Source organism: Galeopterus variegatus, unplaced genomic scaffold (genome assembly GCF_000696425.1).
Source record: "Galeopterus variegatus unplaced genomic scaffold, G_variegatus-3.0.2 Scaffold1319, whole genome shotgun sequence".
NCBI classification, from domain to species: domain Eukaryota; kingdom Metazoa; phylum Chordata; class Mammalia; order Dermoptera; family Cynocephalidae; genus Galeopterus; species Galeopterus variegatus.
The window spans coordinates 350,431-375,983 of record NW_007727430.1 but is presented as its reverse complement, the minus strand read 5'-3'; the positions used below and the strand labels follow the sequence as shown (position 1 = coordinate 375,983).

General features: G+C 39.5%; 1 protein-coding gene and 1 pseudogene across 2 annotated transcripts in view; one reads left to right on the top strand and one right to left on the bottom strand.

Moving 5' to 3' along the window:
* SGMS1 (sphingomyelin synthase 1) overlaps positions 1–25,553 on the top strand; it is a 104,518-nt gene that overhangs the window by 5,223 nt on the left and 73,742 nt on the right. The window contains exon 1 of one of the 2 annotated variants that reach the window (XM_008576259.1): positions 10,393–10,498. The exons of the other annotated variant lie outside the window; for it this stretch is intronic. The gene's annotated coding sequence lies outside the window, so the exon portion shown is untranslated. Of the gene's footprint in view, positions 1–10,392; positions 10,499–25,553 lie in introns of those variants that run through there. 2 annotated transcript variants of the gene reach the window in all.
* LOC103593303 overlaps positions 7,471–25,553 on the bottom strand; it is a 20,924-nt pseudogene continuing 2,841 nt past the window's right edge.

Genomic DNA, 25,553 nt, shown 5'->3' with positions numbered 1-25,553 from the left:
AAAAAAAAAAAAAAAAAAAAAAAAAAAAAAAAAAAAAAAAAAAAAGAATTGTAGTTTAATAGAATGCAAAGAGAGAAGGGGAATAGGGCTAATTAAGGCTGGAGTTAGAAGATGGATAGTCTTTGATGCTAAGCCTTTTATTTCATTCTCAGTTGGAAGACTTTTTCGAATCTATATTATACTTTTAATGAATTACTCTGAATATTTTCAATTGTTCTTAATATTCCGTATTTTGGGAAGAAATAAAAATTATTAATAGTTCTGCTTTACAAATACTCAAGAAAGAACAGAACTTTTAATACTTGAGAGTCTTAGGAAAGTAACTAATTCGAGCATGAACAAGTAATAGAAGTCATTAGAAGAGTGTGTGTGTATGTGTGTATGTGTGCATGTGCATGTGGAGGTAACTGTAAGACTAGAGGTTTAAAAAGTGAAGGAAAGGGCATTAATAAAATTTTTTTTCTATGCTTAAGGAATTTTAACAACTTATAATTAAAATTTAAAGATAATTTGGAAAAGATGTGGGTTGGGGGACAAGTGTCATAATTTAATAATATTACCTTATCACTGAGTACTGGTACATGCTTGTGTGTTTTAAATACTCGTACATTGTTTTACTTAATCTCTCAAGAACCTTCTTAGGAAGAGTCTAGGATTATCTTCATTTTGCAGGCAAAACAGAGGACTTTAAAGGTTAACTTGCCCAAGGTGGGTGAGCGACCACCAGATTTAGCGTTCTAGTTGAGGCACTGCTGAGGCCTTGGGCAAGTCCTTGAACTTCACTGGGACGATTGTGAGAATGTAATGAGACAATATGTGAAAAATTATGAGAACAGCATAAGGTACCATAGAAATGGAGGGAACACTTTTTATAACATGACACCTTATTTTATCATTATAGGAGAGAAGAAAGCTCTGTCCTAGCCATTTTCCATTCCCTTTGTGGTAGCTTACATCAGTGTTAAAACATTTGCGGCACCTTCCCACATCCCTGTGAGGAGATTATTCTTTCCCACCATATTAAAGACTGACATCCCTGTGGTTGGCTTGGCCATAGGACTTATTTTGGTTGATGAAATGTGAGTGAAAACGGTATGTGCCATTTCTGAGCAGAAAATTTAATAGGCATGGCTTGGTTCTGCCATCGCTCTCTTCTCTTTGCCATGAAACTAGCATGTCCCAGTTAGGGGTGCTCTTTCTGCCTTGGTCCAGAGTGACAGAGACATGGAGCCCAGCCACAGCTCACCTGAAAGGAACCAGATAGGAAGCAGAAATAAACCTCTCATCATTGCTGGCCTCCAAAAATTTGGGGCAACTTGTTCCTGCAGCATAATTTAGCCTAAACTGATAACACACTCTTTTCATCCCTTAGGTACCAATTTCTGTCTTTCAGCCCAAACATGCACACACACGCGTGCGCGTGCACACACACGCGTGCGCGTGCACACACACACACACACACACACACACTCCCCTTGTACAGAGACCTTCCTTTTTATCTTGAGAGATGGCGCTTCGATCAACTGTTTTACTGCAGTCTGTCTCCTGCATTGAAGAGGTCAACTTACTTCAGAGGTTACCAATTCAAATAAGGCATTTAAATAAGGTATGTAGAGTTGACCAAGATGACCCTTCACTGTTTTCTTCAAACATTTCTAGAACATATCCCATGTCAGGGTTTGGACTTCCAGAGCTTTACCGTAGTCCAAGCCCTGCACCCAGCCTTCAGAAAGCTAAGAGAATGGTGCAGATGCTGTGTGTCTGAGTAGCTATAAAACAAGGCAGCGTCAGGTGCCACAGGAGAGTGGCACTTTGATAACTGGTGGACTGTGTTCACGTAGGGGTACCCACGTTGTTGTATGCTTTCTTATCTTCTCTCTCCCCCTCTTCCTTAGCAGGTATTCACTGTACCATTTAATTTGTACTACATGTTAGACTGCTGTGTTCTCAATTTGTAGTTTTCAGCCAAACAGTTTTTACTGACTTGTTCACTAGTTTAGGGTACATGTCCTTTATTTGACATATATCGTAAGTTCTTTAATTTCACAGATGACATGTTAATTTTTTTCCGTCATATAAATTGCTTAACACACTCTTACAACAAAATTAAGCCTTAGTAAATTATTGTTTTCTTTGATCATTTTTACATCTGAAGTTATTGTTTCTCTTTTCCATTATGTATGAAATGGAGTTCATGGTTGTTAATTGGGAGGTTCCTTTCCTTTTTCCTTTTATGGCTTCCGACTTGTTTAAAGCTCCGTCATAGGAGAACCAGTTTGTCGTGGCTTAGTAATAGCTTACCTCAGTTTTGGAATAATTTGGAATTGACCTTTCCATAATTTTAGGTCACGTGTCCAACAACCTGACACGTGTCAAGGAGATCCAACTTACTTTCATATTCCTACTGGTCAGTCCTGGCTTTGGACCATGGAGTGAAACCACTGACTAGTAGTTTGTGTGTCAAGACAATGGACGATTTAATCTTGTCTCAAGAGAAAAGCACTCCTTCGTGTCTGAATTCAGCTATTTTCTCTCATTACTTCTGACCACCTCCTCACTTTGATTTCAAGAGGCACAGGGTTAATTTATTATTAAGGCCACATTATAGGGCCGGCCCCATGGCTCACTCGGGAGAGTGCGGCACTGGTAGCGCTGACGCTGCGGGTTCGGATCCTATATAGGGATGGCCGGTGTGCTCACTGGCTGAGCGTGGTGCGGACAACACCAAGCCAAGGGTTATGATTCCCTTACCAGTCAAAAAAAAAAAGCCACATTATAGACTGGTGATTTCAGACTTTTTGCCTAATGTGCATGGAAAATGATTCCCTTACCAGTGAAAAAAAAAAAGCCACATTATAGACTGGTGATTTCAGACTTTTTGCCTAATGTGCATGGAAAGAAATGGTTTTCAGTTTCAGTCAGACAGGGCAAGAGGCACTCAGAGCTGCCATGTTTTATTAGTAATGGTCTGCTTCTTAGGTTGGGTGGTAGGTTCGTGGGTGTTGATTTTAATATTACATTTCTTAACAAATATGTTAAATATATCCTCTGGTATGTATTAAATACTACATAACCAAGAAGTTTTTAAAAGGTATGAAATACAGTTAATGCTGCTAAAGCATCCATTGCATTTATATTGGCACATCTGAGTCATGTTAGTATTAGTTGGTTTTTTCTAATTTGAATTTTCTCTTAAAACATTTTAGATAGGCACTTTAATATAGGTAGAACCTTCTTTTTTTAAACAGGGCAAAAGAAATTTTTTATGAAGATACTATTTAGAAATCCTTGATTTTCAGATGATCTTCATGTAAGTATAAGTGTCAGGGTGGTTTAAAGTTTATCTAGAGATATATTTCCTTTTATTCATTCATAGAGAAGTACTTTCTCTTAGGAAATAGAAAGTTAAAGCCTGGCTAGTGACTGTGACTGCCCAGTATTCCCTTCTCTTTTTAGGTATTTACACAGAGTCTGAAACATTCATTCATAGTCTTCTCATCTGTAAACCCACCCCATCTGGCTGCTCTGAGTATTAGACATACTAGTCCCAGCTTTTGGGTCAGACATACACGACTTTGAAGCTGACTCTGACTTGTCTTGACCACTGACTTCAGGCACATATAGCCTTCTTGACTCCCAGTGTCCTCGCAGGTTGTTAACACCTGCCTTGCAGTGTTATATGTGCATTAAATGTAAAATAATGTGTGTAAAATGAAAGACATTGTGGGTACTAGGTATTCAGTAAATGAATTAAATTAGGTGTGTTTTTCTTGTACTAGGTGGAATTTCAAATACATTTTCCTTTAGGAACAATGTTATGAATGGAGTTTGAGTACAGTATTAGAAATATTATTGACATTATGAGTTAAACAGACTTCTAAGGACCGGCCAGAAAAGCCAACCTCTATACTAGATGCATCTTTTCTTAAGTGTAATGCACTCCAGTGCCACGTGAGAGTTTGTTGACCTTAGACTGTAGAAGTGAACTTTTATTTTTTATTTTTATTTTTTTTTGTCTTTTTTCATGTCCGGCAACGGATTGCAACCCTCAGTGTCGCGCCCGTACTGGACCGGGACCGGCAACAGGATCGCAACCCTCGGTGCTGCGCCCGCAACTCGCTCAGCCAGTGAGCGGGAACCGGTCTGTGTGTGGGATCCGAACCCTCGGCGGGAGCGCAGCCGTGCTCCCAAGTGGCGCATTGTAGCAGTGCGCCACCGGGCCGGCCCAGAAGTGAACTTTTAGACTGTAATTATTACCAAGTTCAGGACTGACTCCTTGGATAAGCTTTCACCTTAGGCATAAAATGGAATTTCTGGATAGTTGTTGATTTTTTTTTTTGGCAGACAAATGAGCCCTTCTTCCCACTTTGGGGAAGTAAATGCACCTTCTTCTAGAGAACTTGCTGCTCTTTCTACCAATTCAGCTAGGTGGTCCTAGTGTAGACCACCCAGTCATGGGTGCATGACCCCAAGCTGGACCAGTGTGAGTCTTTCTTGAGAATTTTTTAAATTACAACTATGAAAAGAGGAATAGTCCCTTTTAGTGGCAGAACTGGGAGTTAAGTAGAAGAAGGCAGACTTCAGGAAGAGAGGACAAAGCCAACCTGTAGAAGCAAAGATGTCATCTGGTCCTGGTAGAGTTCATTTTCAGTTGATCCTAAAGACCAGCTACCCCTATGGCTTCCTGTTGCTAGGTTATTTAGAGTCAATACATCCCACCTTGCTTTTGCCTGTGCTGCTTCAAGTGCCATTTCTATTACTCGCAAGTTAAAAGAATGCTGACTAATTCACTTCGTTGTTTATATTTGGGATATTTATTTAGTGTATTTTTCACGGGCAATTATAATAAAGCATTTAATTATATAGTAGGACTGCTGTTTATGACATAGCTTCTTGAGAACAGTGGTAGTTATTTATTCCCATCTGTCATAAAAGCACAAATGTATTAACACTAATTAAAGGATACTAGTGACTCTGTGTTGCATATGTGTGTGATAAAGAATCTTTTGACAGAGGCTTGCTGTAATACAAATGCCATATAACTTTTGACTTTAAATCATTTAAACGAATGTATACCTATGATAGTTCTAGTAGTTAGGAGTTGTCTTGAAGATCTGTCTTTTGCTACTATTTAAGGTTAAGAGCACTTGTAGGTAAACAGGTAGATGTCTGTGGCTATAACACACATTGAAAGAGATGTTTATATTGAAGGAGGAATTGTTACTTTGGCAAGACTGCCAAATATGTATGTATGTGTTCCTAACTTGAAAAGGAAGATAGAATAATTTATTGCCTCTGTTCTTTTCAGAGGGTTAGCATTTGGGGAACTGAGATTTTATGTGATAATGCTATTTTGCAAACTCCACTTCCTTTTAGGAAGTATAGGATTTGCTTTCTCAGTAGCATTCTGTATTGTTGGAACATGTCATAAAGAGCAAAGAAATGCATCTGCTGCTTGGGTTCTGCTTGCCAGCTGGTTTGAACAGCTATAATATTTGTTTATTCTTGATGTGTCAGCAGTCAAAGGGAAAGTTTTCCTTTCTCCTTTGTGGCTTTTATATAACATAAACATCATTATATCAATGACAATGACTATTTATTCAGAATCTGTTAAGCTCTGGGGAATACAAAGCCTCTGAAACATAATCTCTGCCTCAGATGGACTGTTGTTATCTGGTGGGAGAGAAAGGTCAGAGATCTCGAAAAGAAGGAAGACACTAAAGTTAGTTGTGAAATGGAGGCATAAAGAATAAGGTCAGTAGACATTTAGAGGAGAGGAGAGCTGTTCAGGGCTTGGGCCAGTGAAGCGGTTCGAGAAGGATGGGCTGTGTGGGTCTGGAATGGGTTAAACAGTATAAAGATTGAGAGAAGGCATCAGAGGGCATGGTGTGGGCCTTGAACCCAATGACATTGGGCCTGTGGGTTGTCACTTTTTTAAATAACTATATTAAATTATATAATCCTTGTACTGTGTATTTTAATTTTAGGTAACAAAGGCATCCGAGAAACAATGATCCTTTTTCTCTGGTTGAGAATGTTCTAAACACATTGGTAATAATGGTATCATTCTTGTTTCTGAATCACAAGGATTGTTGGAAACACGATTTGCATGCTTTTGAGTTATGATTGCAGCTGAACATATTTATGAAGCCTTTCTTCTTCCTGGAGCACGTACTCTGAATTTTAAGCTCAACTGGATCCTAAACAATAGAAACAAACTAGACCATCTCTCTTGTGTGTGCTACCTTTCTTTTCCTCTGTCATACATCTCAAAGTATCTATATATGTCTATGTACACACAAACACAGTTGTGTTTTTCAGATTGCAGTGTTATTATGAATTTTATTGAGTAGCTTATATAACACATAGGCTTTCTGTAGTCTTCTCAAATAAAAGAACTGCTGTCCTTGGTATAACAGCCAACATACTGTCAATTTGCCTAGTGTAAGTAATTGTAATAGTAAATAGAAAAATTAATGCTCTTAAAAGTACACATTAGTTTTCATGAGCATTTGAGGAAAGTTGCCTATAAAGCAAATTGTTTCCTTTTGATGTCTACTATAATTACAATTGTTTAATTGAGAGAGGAAAGGTTTAAGACATGACGGCACGCTAGATTCTGACATTTGTCATGTAATGGTGATGATGTGTTAGGAGGCACAGCAGTTAGGAGACACTCAATCAGAGTGGCCCTGGTATGAGGGGATGAGTGCCTGGGCCAGGAATGGAAAAAATGGCACAGATATGAAAGAAGCATTCATGTTACACCTATTGATAGTGAATTGACAAGGTGTGTGTGCGGGGGAATTAGATGATTCCAGAAATTAAAATGTCTAGGAGAATAAAGTTATCTTTATGAGAGTGAAGAGAGATTTATCAGCTTCATCATCTAGGAGACAGGTCCAACTTTATATGTTGAGTGCCTTTTGCTAAAGATAAGTGTTAGGCTAAAGGCCTCTCTTGCTTCTGTCCTTTTTGACCATAGCTTGGTCTCCCAACTGAAATAACTCTTAGACATCTTCAGAGAGGGAAGCAGTTTACCTGCCCACCTACTGGCAGAGCTGGGACCAGGAACAGAGCTCCTGGCTCCTGGTGCAGTGTTTTTTCCTCTCTCCCGTGCTGCTTTGGAGGAAAGAATAGCATCTTAGGAAGGGCCCTTGATCTCACTTAAGATCTTATCTTTGGCTAAGAAGTATTTTGAAGATATCTTCAAATCTGTGGCCTGTGGAATGGTTGGCTCTAAATAAATATGAGGAAGTTAAACTCAGGAGATATTTTCCAAAGCTAAGAAAGTTTAATTTGTAACTTAAAAAATGATTTTTCTTCCCCTATAGAAACTCTACCAGCAGGTGGTAATCAACTCATTTCTTAACCAGTGCTCAGGAATTAGCAGTTCTGTAGTGTCCTGTAATTTGCTAATTCCCAGCTACTTGAAGTTTTTAAAAAATATTTTAAAAAATAATTTAAAAATTTTTTTAATTTAAATGTTTATTCTTTATTATGTATTTTACATGGAACACTTCAAGAGAGAAAGTCATTACAGTGATTTCAAAATACAATCCCTGGATTCAATAAATATCCTTAATAATTACAGCTAATCAATGTCTAGAAAAGTATACACTAAGTCAGCTACCGAATAAAATAAGTAAAATAACTGTAAACTATAAATCTCAGGATGGGGATCATGCATGATCAGTCAAGTCACTTTGCCACCATGATTTTTTCTGAGATCAGATGAGATTGGCATGTTCAGGCTGGTATGGCTGTAGATGCCATCATGATTTTTTTAATAACATAATTCACATTTGTTTCAATCACATATATATATCCATTGTGAGAGTTAAGTTGGACTGCTGATGCTAACTTAAAACTATGATCTTTGTTACTTTAAAAGAAAATTCAGTTTAATAAAGAAATTTAAGAAGAAAATTTCAAGACCGTTGATCAGAAGCTTTCAATGCTTGTACTACTTTGGTGTAGACAAAGATTCAAGTAAGGCTAAGAAAGAAGCGTGTTTATCCAGTGAAGACATGGTCTAAGAAACAGGTGAACTAGGCGCTTTGTAGAAACTAGCCATCAAGATGTTACAGCAGGTGACTAACCACATTTAAGGAGTCTTAGCCAGTGTTACAAAAATAAACAGTCATATTTATGAATACAAACATAATCGTTTTTTTGCCTTTTTTTGAATAATCACCTTCGAAATGCTAAACATGGGTTCCAAGTATGGTTCTTTGCTGGTTTGAGAAGCTGCAGATACACATAGGGTAATCTACTGATTTATCTTCTCAAGTTACTCTTTGTAAGCAGTTGGACTTGTCTTTATTGTAGGAGAATTGGTGTCCAGTTTGCTGGGTGGACTTCTCCGTGGGCTTCCATGAACTGGAATGCCTTCACCAAACTGGGGGGATCTCTTCCACACTTTGGCCCAGTGGGAGATCTCTGACACTCAGATGTCTGATGATTCCACTGGGGTCTATTATGAGGAGCCCTCTTAGTGCAAGACCGGGACCTTCCAACAGTACACTGTAGTCTGGGGAAACTGGTTTAGGTAAATCTGACAAGAGTGTAATGATCACGTGACCCAAATCGCCATTCTTCCTTGGTGTATTTCTCCAGGCAAGATGGCTGAAGTGGGGATCCACTGAGACTGCAACAACTTCACAGTTCACATGTGAAATTCACTGGTTTTGTCACTAAAAGCAACGGCTTCTGTAGGGGACACAAAGATGAAATCCAAAGGACAGAAGAAAAGCACCAAATATGTCCCCTTAAAGTCCCCAGGCTTAGTTCTTTGAACTTTCTGTTGACAACGGCTATTCCCTTAAAATAGAGCACATGCTGGGTGACAGCAGGAGCTTGGTATGAGGAATTGGTGCTAAAGGCGAATTTTGCCAGACCACAATATATTTATCCAGCACATTCTTCCAGAAGCAGCAGGCCTAAGAGTTGCAGAGGCAGAAATGCCCCCAAGGAATGGTGTTCGCATGTCAGGTAACCAAGGCCAGGAGCAACCTTCCCATAGCAGCCGTCATCTTCACGGCCTCTTTTAAATATTTTTATTTCAAAATAATGTTTAGGGCACAGTGACCCAGATCGAATATTCCCAAAATGTTGGTTTAATTATGGCCTAAATGAGATATGAAATCATTCCAATTTTAAGCCCCCGCCCCCATTTTTTCGCTACTAAGGAATTTTCTATTGTATAATAAGAATACCAAATCCAAGAATCGTAAACCAAAAGCTTCTTTAGTTTCTCACTACTTAAATAAGGGACTCAGACCAGGCAATAATACCAAAGAACTATTTTAGCTCTAAAATTCTTTGAATATTTTAATATAGAAAAGAATTTTTAAAAATTATAGGCCAGTTGGTCTACATTTTGGAGATTCTGATTCAGGACTCAGAGAAACGAGACATTTTTTGAGTGCCTACTCTATGTCAAGCGTTGTGCTAAATGCTTTACGTGTATTACATATATAGAAGTACTCCCTTCTTATTCATAGGGGATACATTCCAAGGCCCCCAATGGATGCCTGAAATCTCGGATAGTACCAAATTCCACATATTCTATATTTTTTCCTATACATACATACCTATGATAAAGTTTAATTTATAAATTAGGTACAGTAAGAGATTAACAATAACTAATAATAGAATACGTATAGAACACTCAGAACAGCGTACAATTTAAAATGTATGAATTGCTTATTTCTGGAATTTCCCATTTAATATTTTCAGACTGTAGTTGAACGCAGGGAACTGAAACCAAGGATAAGTGGGTGACTACTGTAATCTCTCTGGCAAACTCTGTTAGATGCGCGCTTTCCCCCCTCATTGCAGATAATTAACTTGCCCGAGGTCATACAGTGCCACAGGTCAGACCCAAATCTGCTTTGACACCAGATCGCAAGCACCCCGAATACCGACGGAACTGAAAAACCTGTCTTAACAGAAATTAACGTGCATCCGCTGATCAGTATCTATCATAAAAAGCCTCATGTCTGTTTTGTGAAAGCGTTTAAAGGGCAACCTACCTTTTTCCAGAAGTTGCGCTGAAGTTGTTAAAGGCTCAAGTAAAAAAAAGCTGTTAAGCCAGATAAAAATCAAGGAAGGAAAGTTCCGCCTTAGCCGACAGTGAGCCAGCTTATTGGTTAGGCTTGAGCGGGCTGACTCATTTCTTTTGCTGTGGCAGGAGGGCCACACCCAGCATTCCGAAAACCCTCTGCTGCCGGGCCACACCCGCCGGCCTCGCTGCTGGAGCCGCGGAGGTGGCGCTCGGCGTGCCAGCTCGCAACTGTCCCCCAGGAGAGGGTCCTCGCACGCGGGCCGGGTAGGGCTCGGCAGAGAGGCGGCCGGGGCCGGGGGCCGGCGCCGCTGACCGCGCTCGCCTTTCCGCCTGCGCCGGCGCAGCCAGCGCGCACCAGAGCCGCGCGCAAACTTGGTGCCCCGGGAACTTTCCAGGAGACTCTGCCTCCGAGGAGGAGCGACCGAGACCGTAAGTGCTGCTCCTTCTGCGATGCTGTGGGTCGTTACAGCCCTCTGGGCACTCGCAGACGGTGGGACCTGATTAAACGCAGGGAAGAAACAACCATTCTTCCCTTCCAGAAACACCCACAATCGCAATCAGTGAAATTTCCTTTACTACGACGGAGTAAAGGGAATCTTGGGGTTTTGTTTGTTTTTATTACTGGAACCCGCGTTAAGGATAAGATGGGCAGTAGCTCTTTCCACCTGCGAACGCTCAGTGCAGTTGCTGAACGCCGGGTCAGGGTACATAGGTAGGTAGGCTCAATCAACACACGCTCTGAAGAGCCGGCGATGTTCACCGCTGACTTGTGAGCCAAGGCTCAGCGGCTGGTTTCAAGTTTGGGGTTCCTTTCTAATGGAGGCTATTGAGAGAGTGGGATTGTATTTACAGTTTGGGTGCTAAGTTTTCGGGAAGTACTCGCTCTCTCACACTCCAGTCCCTGTACAAATCGGTCCTTCAGCTAAATTCCTTTGGCTGGTTGGAAACTAGCTGGTGAGTGACCTGTGTATTAAGTGGCAAAAAGAAGCACGTGCTCCCCGTGTTTTGGAGTGAGCGTGTTTACTCTATAGCCATGCTTTCTGTTTAGTGTGGCCAGGTAATTGCTCACGCGGAACTTCTGGAAACAAATATTGGAGAAGAATGCATGGCATTTGCCTTATTTTCTTTTTTTCTTTTTCTTTTTCTTTTTGGCTGTGTGTGGTTGTTATTTAAGTTGCACCAAGATAGGAATCAGGAGACCGACATTCTGCAGGACATACGTGTACAATTTAAAATGTATGAATTGCTTATTTCTGGAATTTCCCATTTAATATTTTCAGACTGTAGTTGAACGCAGGGAACTGAAACCAAGGATAAGTGGGTGACTACTGTAATCTCTCTGGCAAACTCTGTTAGATGCGCGCTTTCCCCCCTCATTGCAGATAATTAACTTGCCCGAGGTCATACAGTGCCACAGGTCAGACCCAAATCTGCTTTGACACCAGATCGCAAGCACCCCGAATACCGACGGAACTGAAAAACCTGTCTTAACAGAAATTAACGTGCATCCGCTGATCAGTATCTATCATAAAAAGCCTCATGTCTGTTTTGTGAAAGCGTTTAAAGGGCAACCTACCTTTTTCCAGAAGTTGCGCTGAAGTTGTTAAAGGCTCAAGTAAAAAAAAGCTGTTAAGCCAGATAAAAATCAAGGAAGGAAAGTTCCGCCTTAGCCGACAGTGAGCCAGCTTATTGGTTAGGCTTGAGCGGGCTGACTCATTTCTTTTGCTGTGGCAGGAGGGCCACACCCAGCATTCCGAAAACCCTCTGCTGCCGGGCCACACCCGCCGGGGCCCAGTGCTTTTTCTTTTTGGCTGTGTGTGGTTGTTATTTAAGTTGCACCAAGATAGGAATCAGGAGACCGACGTTCTGCAGGACATACGTGCAGGGGAATGCTACAAGTAATTATCACTGCACTTTTAACCCAATTGGTTGATGAATTTATGTAGAAATAAATAAGCCTCTTTTACTTCTTACACAGAAAAGCAGATTTTTAGTCAGCAAGTGCATTATTTTGGTGCAAGTAACTTATTTTCTTGCAAGAGTTTGGAGAGGTGGGGGACAGGGAAAACGGAATCTTGTGATTACTAAGGACATATCACAGTGCAACAGAGACTACTTACCACATCAGAAACAGTGTGGGGGGCGGGCCGGGTGGCGCACTGCTACAGTGGCCACTTGGGAGTGCGGCGGCGCTCCCGCCGAGGGNAAAAAAAAAAAAAAAAAAAAAAAAAAAAGAAACAGATTGTGTACTGGAAAGGTAGGTGAAGACATCCCGTAGCATAAAGGAGGACAGGGAAAGTTGTAAACCGAATTACAAAATTATGAGCATGTTTTGTTAAGTTATGAATGGTAGTATTACACTTGTGCATTTACGAATAAAATAGGCAATAGCTATTATGATAGACTGAAGTCAGAATGACAGACTAATGGAGAGAGGAAAAAAGGAAGAAAATTCTTTGCAGCTGACTTTTTTTTAAAGAGAGAAAAAATTCTTTGCATCTGACTTTTTTAGGTGTGTGGAGGAAACTACTCTAGAAAGAAATCACTTCTAAATGGAATAATTAAAATAATTTGAAAACTTTGGTTACTCCATGAGCTCCTAGTAGCATTGTTTTCAAGCTCCTAGGCTAATTGTTAAGCTCAGTTGCTTTGAGTTTAACTGATCAAGTACCTCTTTGTGAAAGGTACCAACTTGGAATCCTCTGATTTTGAGAAACAGCCTGTGATGTTGGGAGAAATGGCCTTAAGTCTCTGTTCTCAAGTCCACGGGGGCAGTTGGAATAGCACCCTCAGGTGGTGAGAATGGGGAAATGTCTTATTAAATCTCTATGGTGTCTAAAAGCTAAAGGGATAATTAAATTTGGAATTTTACTAGTTTCAGTTTCACCTAATAGTTATAATAAAGCTGAACATTTAAGGATCTCTTTTTATCAGGCTCTGAGATGCTTTGCATCCATTACTTCATTGAGTTTTCACAATAGTGCAAAGAGGTGGAGGTATCATTATCCCTCTTTAATAGTTGAGGAAACAGCCTCAGGAAGATTACATAACCTGTTCCAAATTTCACAGCTAGTTAATTTAATTTACATTAGAAGTTAGCATTTAAAGTTTGTTTTCCTTGTGGCTCCAATTGCTCCTAAAATAGTGTTGATTTTTTTTTTTTNTCACAGCTAGTTAATTTAATTTACATTAGAAGTTAGCATTTAAAGTTTGTTTTCCTTGTGGCTCCAATTGCTCCTAAAATAGTGTTGATTTTTTTTTTTTCTGTGTGAAATGATCCAGAGGAGGTTCTTGGTGCAAAGCAGAGTTTTAAGTGATTTAAAAGTTCCTTATTATCCTGGTGCCAAAATACAAAGTTCAGGGAATGATGCATTTACTCGGGAAGCTTGTGGTTTTCAAATATTAACTGAGCAAGCCCTACTCTTGATGAGCCCATTGATACACGCAGCTGCCTTAGAGTTGCCAATTTTGGGTGACTTTCTTATAATTTTTTTCTGAAGCCCTTTATTTCTATCTGTGTATTCTTCCTGCTACTCACAAAGTGCAGCTCAGGCTTTCTGTAATTGCAAAACCAAGAGCTGGATCCATGGATTGCCAATGGTTGACTGCTCTCTGTGAGTTCACTCTTGCAGTATTTTATCAGCTATGTGAAACATTTATAAATTTATATTAGCACTTCGGTTATTGTTGAACCTGTTTATTAAGAATGGTGAGGTTATGAAAGGCACACTCTGTGAGTGCTAAAACTTTACTTGTTAGATGGAGGCGGGAATTTTAAAGTTTGTTTTCCTTGTGGCTCCAATTGCTCCTAAAATAGTGTTGATTTTTTTTTTTTTCTGTGTGAAATGATCCAGAGGAGGTTCTTGGTGCAAAGCAGATTTTTAAGTGATTTAAAAGTTCCTTATTATCCTGGTGCCAAAATACAAAGTTCAGGGAATGATGCATTTACTCGGGAAGCTTGTGGTTTTCAAATATTAACTGAGCAAGCCCTACTCTTGATGAGCCCATTGATACACGCAGCTGCCTTAGAGTTGCCAATTTTGGGTGACTTTCTTATAATTTTTTTCTGAAGCCCTTTATTTCTATCTGTGTATTCTTCCTGCTACTCACAAAGTGCAGCTCAGGCTTTCTGTAATTGCAAAACCAAGAGCTGGATCCATGGATTGCCAATGGTTGACTGCTGTCTGTGAGTTCACTCTTGCAGTATTTTATCAGCTATGTGAAACATTTATAAATTTATATTAGCACTTCGGTTAGTGTTGAACCTGTTTATTAAGAATGGTGAGGTTATGAAAGGCACACTCTGTGAGTGCTAAAACTTTACTTGTTAGATGGAGGCGGGAACGTCTCAGTGTGTCTCACTGGGGGCAGCCAATTCTGAGAGTGCTTCTGGTATTGCACCTGTTGGCAGGTCACAGTAGAAGAGAACTGCGCCACCTTCATAGAACACGATGAACTATAGCATCTGTTCCAGGACTGGGTATTTCTCATGTACCCACCTGATCACCCTCACCATCTATTTGACACAGAACACCCACCTTCCTAGGCCAAACAAGGATGCCTTGGCCACCTGCTTAAACCTCACTAAATCCTAGCTGCTTAAGAGACTTGAGTTCTTGAGGATGTTGAAAGAACATGCCAGTGTGATGATAAAACCTCTTGGGAGTAGTCTTGGGAAAATCACGCAGGAGGGAGGCATGCCAGAAGACTCAATTTCCAAAAATGGGGAGTGGTAAATTTTAATTTTAATTAAAAAAAATTAATGAAAACTTTACATTCAGAGCTTATGTTGGTGTCTAGCAGAATTGTAAATCACTTTTTTGAAAAGATGGATCGGGATCCTTAAAAAAAAAATGATCAGTGTCTAACATATGTTAGCTAAGGATTAGCTAACATCCAATTAACCTCATTTCTTTTTTGATAAAGTTATTACACAAGTAGATCGGGGCATTGTCATAGATATGACATGTCTGCTCCAGCAAAACATTTAACAAAGTGCTACGTGTGTTCTTTACTCAAGGTGGAAAAATGTTGGTTGGACAGCAGTGTAAATAAATGCGTTTGCGTCTTGTACCCAAAGAGGGATGATCAGTAGAGTGATTTCAGACTTGAGCAAGGTGCCAGCAATGTGCCTTGAAAAGAAGATACTTGATACAGCTGGGGGAAGACTCACACATTACTAGAGAGAGAGTATTTAGAACCAAGTTGGTGATAATCCCACAGTCCTTTGAATCACTGTAGATAATGCTTAAAAACAAGGATTCTGGAGCCAGACCCTGAGCAAATTATTTGAGCCCTCTGTGCTTCAGTTTCTTCATTCATAAAATGCAGGTAATAATGCCTACCTCATACAGCTGTTAAAGATGTTGAAGGATTGAACTAGATAATCCATGTGAAGTGCTTAAAACAGGGTCTAATAGCTGTTAGTTTTTTTGTTGTTGCTACTGCTATTACTACTTTTACTACTATTTGAGGCACAACATTGTGCACATTTCTGGGATCTTGTTTAAACACATATCCAGCTTGCGGTAATCAGGTTTTGGAGAGGGTCTAGAAACTGTTGTTTGAACAGTGTTTCAAAGCTGAGAGACAGGACTTAATTAGTATTACCAATGTGATGAAATAATGATGGTCTGAATTCTGAATTCTACATTCTGAATTCTGTATATTTTGTCCAGTTTAATAAGTGCTTTCTGTTAAGGGGATGTAGCTAGGTAGAAGAGAAATCCCCACTACACTAGGATTTAGGAGAGCTCTTTCCTGGAGTTAGTTCAATCTTTAACCAGTTATGTGATCTTGGGCAATTAACTTAACTCTGTGGTTCTCAACAGGGTACACAGTTTTACCCCCGGGGACATTTTGCAATATCTGGATGCATTTTTGATGCAACTGGGGATGGGGAGATGTGCTACTGGCATTTAGTGGGTAGAAACCAGGGCTGATGCTAAACATTCTATAATGCGGAAGACAGCCCCTACAATTTGAAGAGTCCTGTCCAAAACGTCAGTAGTGTTGAGGTTGAGAAACCTTGGCTTAACAGTTCAGTATGTGTGTTTCTGTTTGTGAAATTTGAATACTAATCATTGCTTTAGCAGTATCACCAAGTAGCTTTTAGAGTATGTTTTTAAAAGGGCCTTTGAGAGTTAATATGTTCTGAAATTGGCAGGTACATACAGTGTTTATATTTTATCATTAGCGGCGCTATAAAATATCATTTGCTGCATTCCCTGGAGGAATATATTACAGTGGTTTGGGAGTCAGATAAACCTGTGCTTGAATCTCAGCCTTACCAATTTAACCTGCTGTGTGACTTGGGGCATGTTTCTTTATCTCTGAAAACCAAATCCCTATTTTGTAGGATTTAGAGGGATAAACAGGATATATATGTAAATTAGGTAGCACAGTCTGTGGGCACAGTAGTAAATAACTATTGTTTTTTAAATTTACATTTTTGGGGTAATGGAATTGAGTGGTACTTATTAAAATGTAAGATTTGGAAAGAGGATGGATAAGGAAATTGGATTATTTTTGACAGTTAAAAAGATGAAAAACAAGGGTTCTTGTCTTCAGAAGGAGATAGAATCTTAGGAGAGGTAAGTGTCTTTAGAGGTGTCACTGTAGCCTTGTAGGGAAGGACAAGAATAAGCACTAAGGGGAGAAGCACTTATTGGAGGGAGGGGACATAGTGCACTGAAAACAAGAGTCATCTACTTTATATTAGTCTGGAACTGGCCAAGAATATAACTTCTGTGACTGTGAACTGCTTCGCTGTAAAAACTCGTAATGTTTGTTCTTAAGCAGTGCACTTCTGTTTTTTCATCCTGGTGTTGGTGTTATGGTTTTTAAATATATTTTCCTGTGCCATAAAATGTAAGCAACACATCCAGCCCTTGTATGTGCAGCTGTGTCAATTTTGTCATTCTTAGTGATTTCCTGTACCCTCTCAGCATCCCCCAAGAAGACAGAGCAAAGCTTTTATGCAGTCGCTCTTCTGTCCCCTCCTCTTGTGTATCAGACATGAAACTAGGAGTCTGGAGACTATGCATGAGCACCACTGTTTCCCTGCCTCTGCAGCAAGCTATAGCGGTATGTAGCTTATCCATAAGAGCAGTTGGCAGTATATGTATTTGACATAAGGGTGTGATATTTGTGTGTGTATATTAGGGGTTGGATGGGAAGATTCCTGAGTGTTCACAGTCCACCTGCTGTCTACCTTCTAAGGGCAGAATGTTTTGCAGTTCTGTTAATTTTCCAGAGAGTTAGCAGTAAGAGACCTAGCAAGGAAAAGTTCTATTGCTTAGGAAAAGGCTCTTATTCAGGATGGAGAATTGAAGTTAGTGATTTTTTAAAAAGAGTTTGCTCTTAACTTTCTATCTCAAGGTCCCTATCGCATTTGAACCAAACTGTGTAAACCTCACATGCACACGTGACTTAAAACCTAAAAACGTAGCATGTGGCAATACTCTCTCCCCCCAGCAGCTTGCCTCTCTGTGAGCATCTGGAAGGAAATCTTTCCTCCTGGAGCAGTGGGGAGAATTCGTGGCTGGCTCACCCCTCCAGAGTGTTGACAGCCCAAGGGGAAACACAGCAGCCACAGCGTGAGTGGCATGTAGATGGGAATAGCTTGGGGATAAAAACATACTTCTGAGACATACATAACCCAGACTAGCTCTGTTAGTGCTTGGAGGCCTTCATTAAGCTGACCTTCAAGCTTACTTAACTCTCCTGATTGTACAGAAATAGGTGATGTTCCAGACTCTCATGGCCTCAAGCTGCCCACGAGTTGCTGGGTAAGCAATACTGGCAAAAAACTTAATGATTCTAACAGTGAATCCTGAACTGGTTACACAGAATCACATACCTCTCTGTGTCAGAAGTCAAGAGTTTGATATTAAAGCCAAGCTGAAAGTCAGGTTAATAATGAATAAACTGAAACACTAGGCAAATTATAATTTTAGGTGGTGCTACTGACAATAATTCTTGAGACTGGGTAGATGATTTTTCCCCTTTCATACATTTTATCACTTCGATTTCTCAGATTTGGATGAGACTAGAAATTACCATGAGCTGCTGAAAGTGTTTGAAGGCTGGTTATGTATTTGCAAGGCTCTTGGGCATTAGCTTGGTATAATTCTGCAGAACTGGGTACCAAAATCCTAAGCGGGAGACTTGTGCTCAGTAACCAGATACAAAGATAGATTTCTTGGCATTTGGAAGTGATGGTCTCACCAAAAGGCCCAAACATATTCTAGATGTGGAAGGAACAAAGATTTAAGTCAAGGTAGAATGGAGCAATATACCTCACTACCCATGTCATAGGTCTGTTAGCTTGTATTTCTTAAAGAGTTTAAGTTTGGCATTTAATGAATTATTTAAATGTAGGGTGTAGGTGTCCTTTACTTTTTCTTTTCTTTTTTTTTTTTTTTTTAAGGAAGTCTCTCCCCCTTCTCTGAAATTCTTAAAGCCTTCATTTCACTGTGGAATGGGTTCCTACCACAACTGTGGTGTGTGTGCCATACAAGAGGGCTAACAGGCAGATCCCTTCCCCTTTTCTGAACTCGGAAAAAAGGATCAGAAAAAAGAAACTGTAAAACCAATCCGTAATGAATGGATCATAAAAAATATACAAATTAAGAGATTAAATGGCTTCTAGGGCAGAAATGTATAACTTGGTTAAAGATGGTACTAGCATGTTACTCTGAAAGGGAATTTGTTTAAAGAGGAATTCAGATAAATAGAATTTGGAGACTGGCTTAGGAGACCAAGTTTGAAGCCAACCTGGCCTGTCTACAGAGAAGGCACCCAGCCCCTAGTGTTGCACTAACAGGTTTCAGAATAGATCTTACCCTACAGGCTTTTGAAATCAGACTGCCTAGGTTCCAACCCTGACTTACAGCATGGTCTTGCCCTCGTCAGTGAACACTGCCGAGTCTACCCTAACCTCAATAGCTTAACCTCAGGCCACAAAGGAAACTGCAGTATATATTTCTGCTCCCCTGTGCACCCTTCTGATTGTAATTTTGCCACTTCATGTAGTTATGCTTTTGGCAGACATACTGATCAGCGGATAGCAGCGTCCAATCTGCATTATGGGTTATATTTCTCACAATAAGGTGTTAAGTTGGCATTTTTACTTTAATGTCACCATGAATGTGGTTAGCATGAACCCTTTTCTGATCATCATATTTATGAATTTACAAGATTAAGGGCCAGCTTTGGACTGTGGTGAGCCCACCAAGATGATACTGCACTGCAAAGACAGCTCACGTCCCCAGCGTCGCATGTCTTCAATGTCAGTGTCCTTTTCTGCTTGACTTGCAGCACAAGGTGGTGGTGGCTGTGATAGTACTAGTATCTCTTCTTGCTGTTTAGAAAATATTGAGAAGAAAAGTGAGTGTCACTGAGTGCTTATTCACGCTGGAAATGTGATCTGTTCTGTGAGTGACTCATGTAGACTTGAGTAAAGCAAACTGGAGTGCATTGTTAATAGTTACAAGGTAAACGAATTCCTACTTGGCTAGTTAGCATGTCTTGTAGTTCTCATTTAAATTGCACAGTTTGCCAAAGAACTATAGAAATTCCCGATCAAAGCAGTTCATAGCCAAAATTTCACAGTAGAATTTTTCATTGTAGTTTTGTATTGCTAAAACTCGCGTAGATTTACGAGGTATACTTGTATTTTGTTCTCTGGATAATAAGCTGTTTATAGTTTCTTGGGCATTTGGGTTCTAGAAGCTGTGGTACTTTTAAAGTCCATTCATGTAACAGAAATTTTGAATCCTTTGATCAACATCTTCCCAGTCTTCCACCCTGCTAGCCCCAGGTAATCACCATTCTACTCTCTACTTCTATGAGTTCAACTTTTTTAGATTCCACATATAAGTGAGATCACTTCACCTTTTTTACTAGCTGCTGTATCCTTTGTGCCTGGTACATACTAAAAACAATAAATATTTGTTAAATAAACAAGTCTGAATTACTGGGACAAAATTACTATCTTAAAAATAATGCATTATAAAGTACACTACCTTATACATGTTAAGAGCTCAATAAATGTTAGCTATTATTATTAATAAAATAAAAATTATTAAGATCACACAGTAAAAACAAAAAGGCATTTAGAACTAAGTTAGATAAGAGGTGACACTGAGATTACTTTGGGATGAATATATTTAGCCCTGATTTGGACCTAATGTATGTTCGAGCAATGAGTATGGTAAACATATACATAATCGTAATAACTTCGTCTAGCATACATTATACGAAGTTATACGAGCCAGTGAGCGGGAACCGGTCTGTATATGGGATCCGAACCCTCGGGCGGGAGCGCCACCGCGCTTCCCAAGCGGCACACTACCCAGTGCGCCACCGGGCCGGCCCCTTTGACTGTCCTTTTAATATTCTTATATTCTCACTGATATAGTGAAACGTTTCCTGCAGTTATCTACTGTTAATCCTTCGCGCACCAACTTTTAGGAGCAAAATTCTCAGGAGAATTGGGAACCTGATGTCATTTCCTTTTATTATGTCCATGCAAAGGTCAGAGCTGTGAAATGAAATGTTTCTAACCCCAAAACTAGTCATCACGAGTCTAGGTCAAAGGGACCGTCTTTCACAGTTTCAGCAGGGCCAGAATAGAGAGATGTCATAGGAAAACCATATAGTCCCTGTATGACTCTAGGGGAATCCTCTTGGAAGAGGAGTAAGGAATGGACTGGGACAGTTCAATAGGGAATAAGCAGGGGATTATTCTCACTGGGTTGAAGAATAGGAAAAACAAAGCGAGAATTCTAATGTTACCTCTTTCCAAAAAGAGCATCTCTTCTTACTGGGTCTGGACTCTAGTCTACACTTCTCTTTGACCACCAAAATTTCTTTCAACCCCCCTCATTCTCAAGCTACTGAGTTCAGATGAGTTTTATTCTCTAAGAATTTGTTAACCATGTTATCTGAATGAATAGTGTATCCATGTCTGCAGCGGGTGGGGTCAGGTAGGCTAAGGGGTTGCTATTATGTTTTTAAACTGTGAATAGAATGAATAAAAGGGCTAATACTTTTATTATATCACTTCTCTCTGCACCCACCCCTTCCTTGCCAAAGCACTCAAGAACACCACCAGCTGAAGCAGTTCTTTCTCATAGTAGAGATGACCGTCTGCTAGACTTCTGCTATCCATTTCAGTAGCTACATGCAGATATTTAATTAAAATGTAAAATCCCATTTCTTAGTTGCACTAACCACGTTTCAAGGGTTTAGTAGCTACATGTGGCTGGTGACTACCGTATTGACAGATATAGAACATTTCCATCATCTCAGAAAGTTCTATGGGATAGCACTGTGCTATCCACTGGCTAAATAGAGCTGCTTTTTAAAATGAATTTTCCATATACAGATAAAAATTTGGGGAAGATGGTTTAGCCAAAAGTTCAGCCTTAAAGAAAATAGATATTAAAGCTTTGGATACATTTTCAAGGAATTCCTGTTAAATCAAAACATTTCAAGGATTTAACTGTGGCTCTTTTATGCCAAGTGAAGGTGTATTATTTTAGGTTTTCTCAGTTTTAGATCTTATTCAGCACGTGTATATGCAGCCATTCTGTTATAACTGGTTAGTAAGGGCCTAAGCAGGAGGAAAAAAGTCACTTCTATTTACAGCAGAGGGGATTTAGTGAAGTTACTTCCACAGGTGATGGTGTAGTAGGCAGCCAAGCAGGATACATTGAGGAAACCAAGAGATTAGCAACCACAGGAAGTCATTACCAGCCCCAGGCTGGAAGGACATTGCTATAGTTGTGGAGGAGGCTGCTTTTGGTGCTCAGGGACAGATAGGAGGGAGCTGAAGCCACACAGGAGATCCAGAGATGTCAGCATAGAGTAAGGTAAGAAATGCTCCTGGTAGCCTCTCCATTTCTCCTTAAGGCATGAGCACTTCTTCAACTCATGTTTTCATTGGCACATTCTATGATATGTCACTTAGCAAACAGAGAGGTAGGTAGTTAAAGGCCATGCAGCTAGGGACAGAACTCAAAAAATGCAAATTCTTGCTTTTCCTTTTTCTTGTGCACATTTGTCGTGGGACCTACTGTAGAAATGCTGGTAGGTAAAGGGAATGTATCAGTTATTTGAATCTGGAGGCAGATACCACCCAATAGCTTGAACAAGGAGAGTTTAGTATTGAGAACTATTAGCTATAATGGGTTGGAGCAACAACAGTTGGCTAATAAGTAAACAGAACTCTGTAGAATATAGAAATAGCAGATATAGGGAGCAGTCAGGCCCCTTGAGTTGAGATAAAGTGCCCAAGGAAGAGACCACCCCTACCCTCCTCTCAGAGCTGAGATTCAGACCTGTTAGAGAAGACATGGCCTTGGCTCACTGCATGGCAAAGAAGTTTTGCTGCCACACCAGCAGAACTGAAAACCCACCTTGCAGAACTTGCTGAAAATCCATCCTTCAGGGTGCCAGGGAAAGTGGTTCATGGGGAGATGTCTAACTGGAGGCACTCCTCTACAAAAGCGATCCAGACAGGTGCTGGAGAAGCTGCACACACTGCAGGAGCCTGCTGGGTGATGACACCAGAACCAGGAAGCAATGCTCCTTCCTTCTGCAATGTCTGTCCAGCATCTTTTACTGACAAAACTTAAACATCCCGCCAGCTAGCAAATGAAAAAATACTTAAAGGGCGCAGGTACATTTTTACACATCAGGCAGTGAAGAGTGAATTTGTAGCTAAGAGGCAGTACATTGATAACTGACACAGGGAGAAAAAAATATCCACCCTTCTCAGAAGTCTATTTTTCTTTTGTTTAACTAGGCAATTGCACATGATAAATATATATTTGGGGTTTTTTATCCCCCTCTTAATGGTACTACATTTTCCTCAGACTATTAACATTTTGTGGTTTTATTACCTGTGTTATCTATATAGTGACTCCTCACTAAAGGACTATTGAGAATTAAATTTGTTAGTTTTCTTTATTAATGTTTGCCTCTTAAACCTTGAATAAATATCTGGATAATCAGAAATTGGAGCTGCATTTATGAAGTGATATCCAGCCAAATGACGTTCCAGGCTTTTTGTTTAATGCCTGTGAAGATATGTAGCACAACCTAGAATTACAGTTGCATGTGAAACAATTCAATATGGGATTTTATCTCTCAGGCTTTATAAATATTTGCCAAATGATTTTATAATATATTCTGGGATTATGGTTTATTTGTACAAGTTAGTTTATGACTGCATTTCTTTACTGCTTCCTCCTGAATTGGGATGATAGTTGTTCCGAAGGGCTTTTCATAGATTTTTCCTCCAGGTTATTTTCCACATTCTACAGCTTTGAACTGATAGATTTCTCTGTGGCTTCTTGCACCATAACACCATGCAATACATAATTAATCATTTTGTTTAAAATATTAGAAAGGAGGAAATACTCAGCCTTGTCTTTGAGACCAAGTTGATATTCAATCTATCTCTGCATTGCCTTTTTTTTCTCTACTTCATCTGTTATTTTGTTGTGTTTTTCTCTCAGAACTCTCCTAAAAAGCCTTTGACTCATTAAATATATTTTGGGAGGTTCTAATGTTAAGGTTCATTATAAGTACTTTAATTTTTTCTGTTTGTTTTTAAAATTAGATTTTATTAAAAAACAGAGTGTACAGAGAGAGCAGATAATTGTCCATAATCTTACACTCAGGTAACCACGATGGCATTGAAAATAAAAATAGTACATGTATGTGGTTAGTATACAAATGGTATCATAAGGTACAGAAAGAAATATAAAAGTCTCCCCTCAAATCTAACTGTTACTACATTTCTTGTGATTCCTTCCAGGAAAAAAAAATGTTTCTGGCACATATCTGCATCTGTCTGGCTTTCTGCTTTTTACATTTTTTAAAAAAGGGATTAAATTATACATATTGTTCTGTAGTTTTTTTTTTTTTAACTTTCCCTGATATATTTGAGAGATCTCTCCTGTCAACACATACAAATCCTTATTTGCTTTAATGATGGTGCAGTATTTCGTTATATGGCTGTACAATAAATGGATTTCACCTTTGCCTTATTTCTGGATATTTTATTAGTTGCCAGAGTACGGGCAGGGGAGGGGCGGTGTTGTGTTTAACTGTTGGATTTATTGCAGTCTGCATTTATGTAAATACTTTTGTATAAACATTTTGCTGACATACCTGTAGGTTAAATTCCTAATAGTAGGATTGCTAGTCAGAGGGTAAATACATTTTAAACTTTGATAAACATCACCAAATTATATGCAAGAAAGGTCGCTGCCTTTTTTTTTTAAATCAAAGCTGTGTCTTTCCCACACCCCCACCAGCACTGTAAATCACCCAGCTTTAACATTTTTGCCAATCTGATAAAATTAAAATGTTATCTCTTTGTTTTGGCTTGCTTATCTTTAATTCCGATTGAGGTTTAGGATCTTTTCGTAGGTTCATTGGTTATTTGAATTTCTTTCTGTAAACTGCCTGCTCATCTGCTTTGCTTTTTGCTCTCTTTTTCCTTCTTTTCTTGCCTATAAGGTCTTGTCTTTATCATATTGACTTGTATGAGCTCATTTTAAAGTAGGGAAATTAGTCCTATTCATAAGTATTGCAAATATTTTCCCCATGTTATCTTCAGTCTTTTGACTTTCATTAAAACCATTCTTATTTTGGTGTAAGGAATACTTATATTAAACATGTTCTTTTAAAACAGAAATGAAAGTAGAGTTGGGGTGGAGAAAAGTTGACTGTACTTTTCCTGCTGTTTTTAAAGCTGAGAAGTTACAATTTGGGGCTAAACTGTTGGTCGCTTGTCCCCACTGACCCTGGTATGTCCTGTACCTGTGGAGACCCTCTGTCATCTTATTTACCCCGAGATTACTCTTAAGGAATGAGATATTGGTGTCTTTCCTCTCTGTATTTGCTAAGGCCTCTTATAAGCAGGTGAACTAATGAATAATCTTGTCTATAAATATCAGAATTTAGGGCTGGTGGATTACCTCAGTTGATTAGAGCATGATGCTGATTAACACCAAAGTCAAGGGTTCGAATCCTTGTACAGGCCAGCTGCCAAAAAAGAAAAAAGAAAAGAAAAGAAATAAAACATCAGATTTTAGTCACCTGGTGAGATTATTCCTGGTACCCAGAAGTTGTGGGTCATGCTCACTTCTGTATGCTGAGCACCTAGAACAGTACCTGGCTCATGAAACACAATGTGTTGAATGAATGAATGAGAGCAGACAAGGAAGCGCAAGAGATGCTGGAGGGAGAATGAGCAGGAACAGAGAAATTGAAAAGATTCACTTTGGAACACTTTGGTCAACCAGATGTATGCAAGTCTGACAAATGTACTCTTAGAGTCTGGAACGCTTCCGTTTCCTATCTTCCTAACCCCTACTCAGCTTCCTGACAGCTGGGGTGGGTTCTAGGATAATAGTATATTATGTGTCTCATAAATTTTATAGAACATTGAATGTGCAAACAG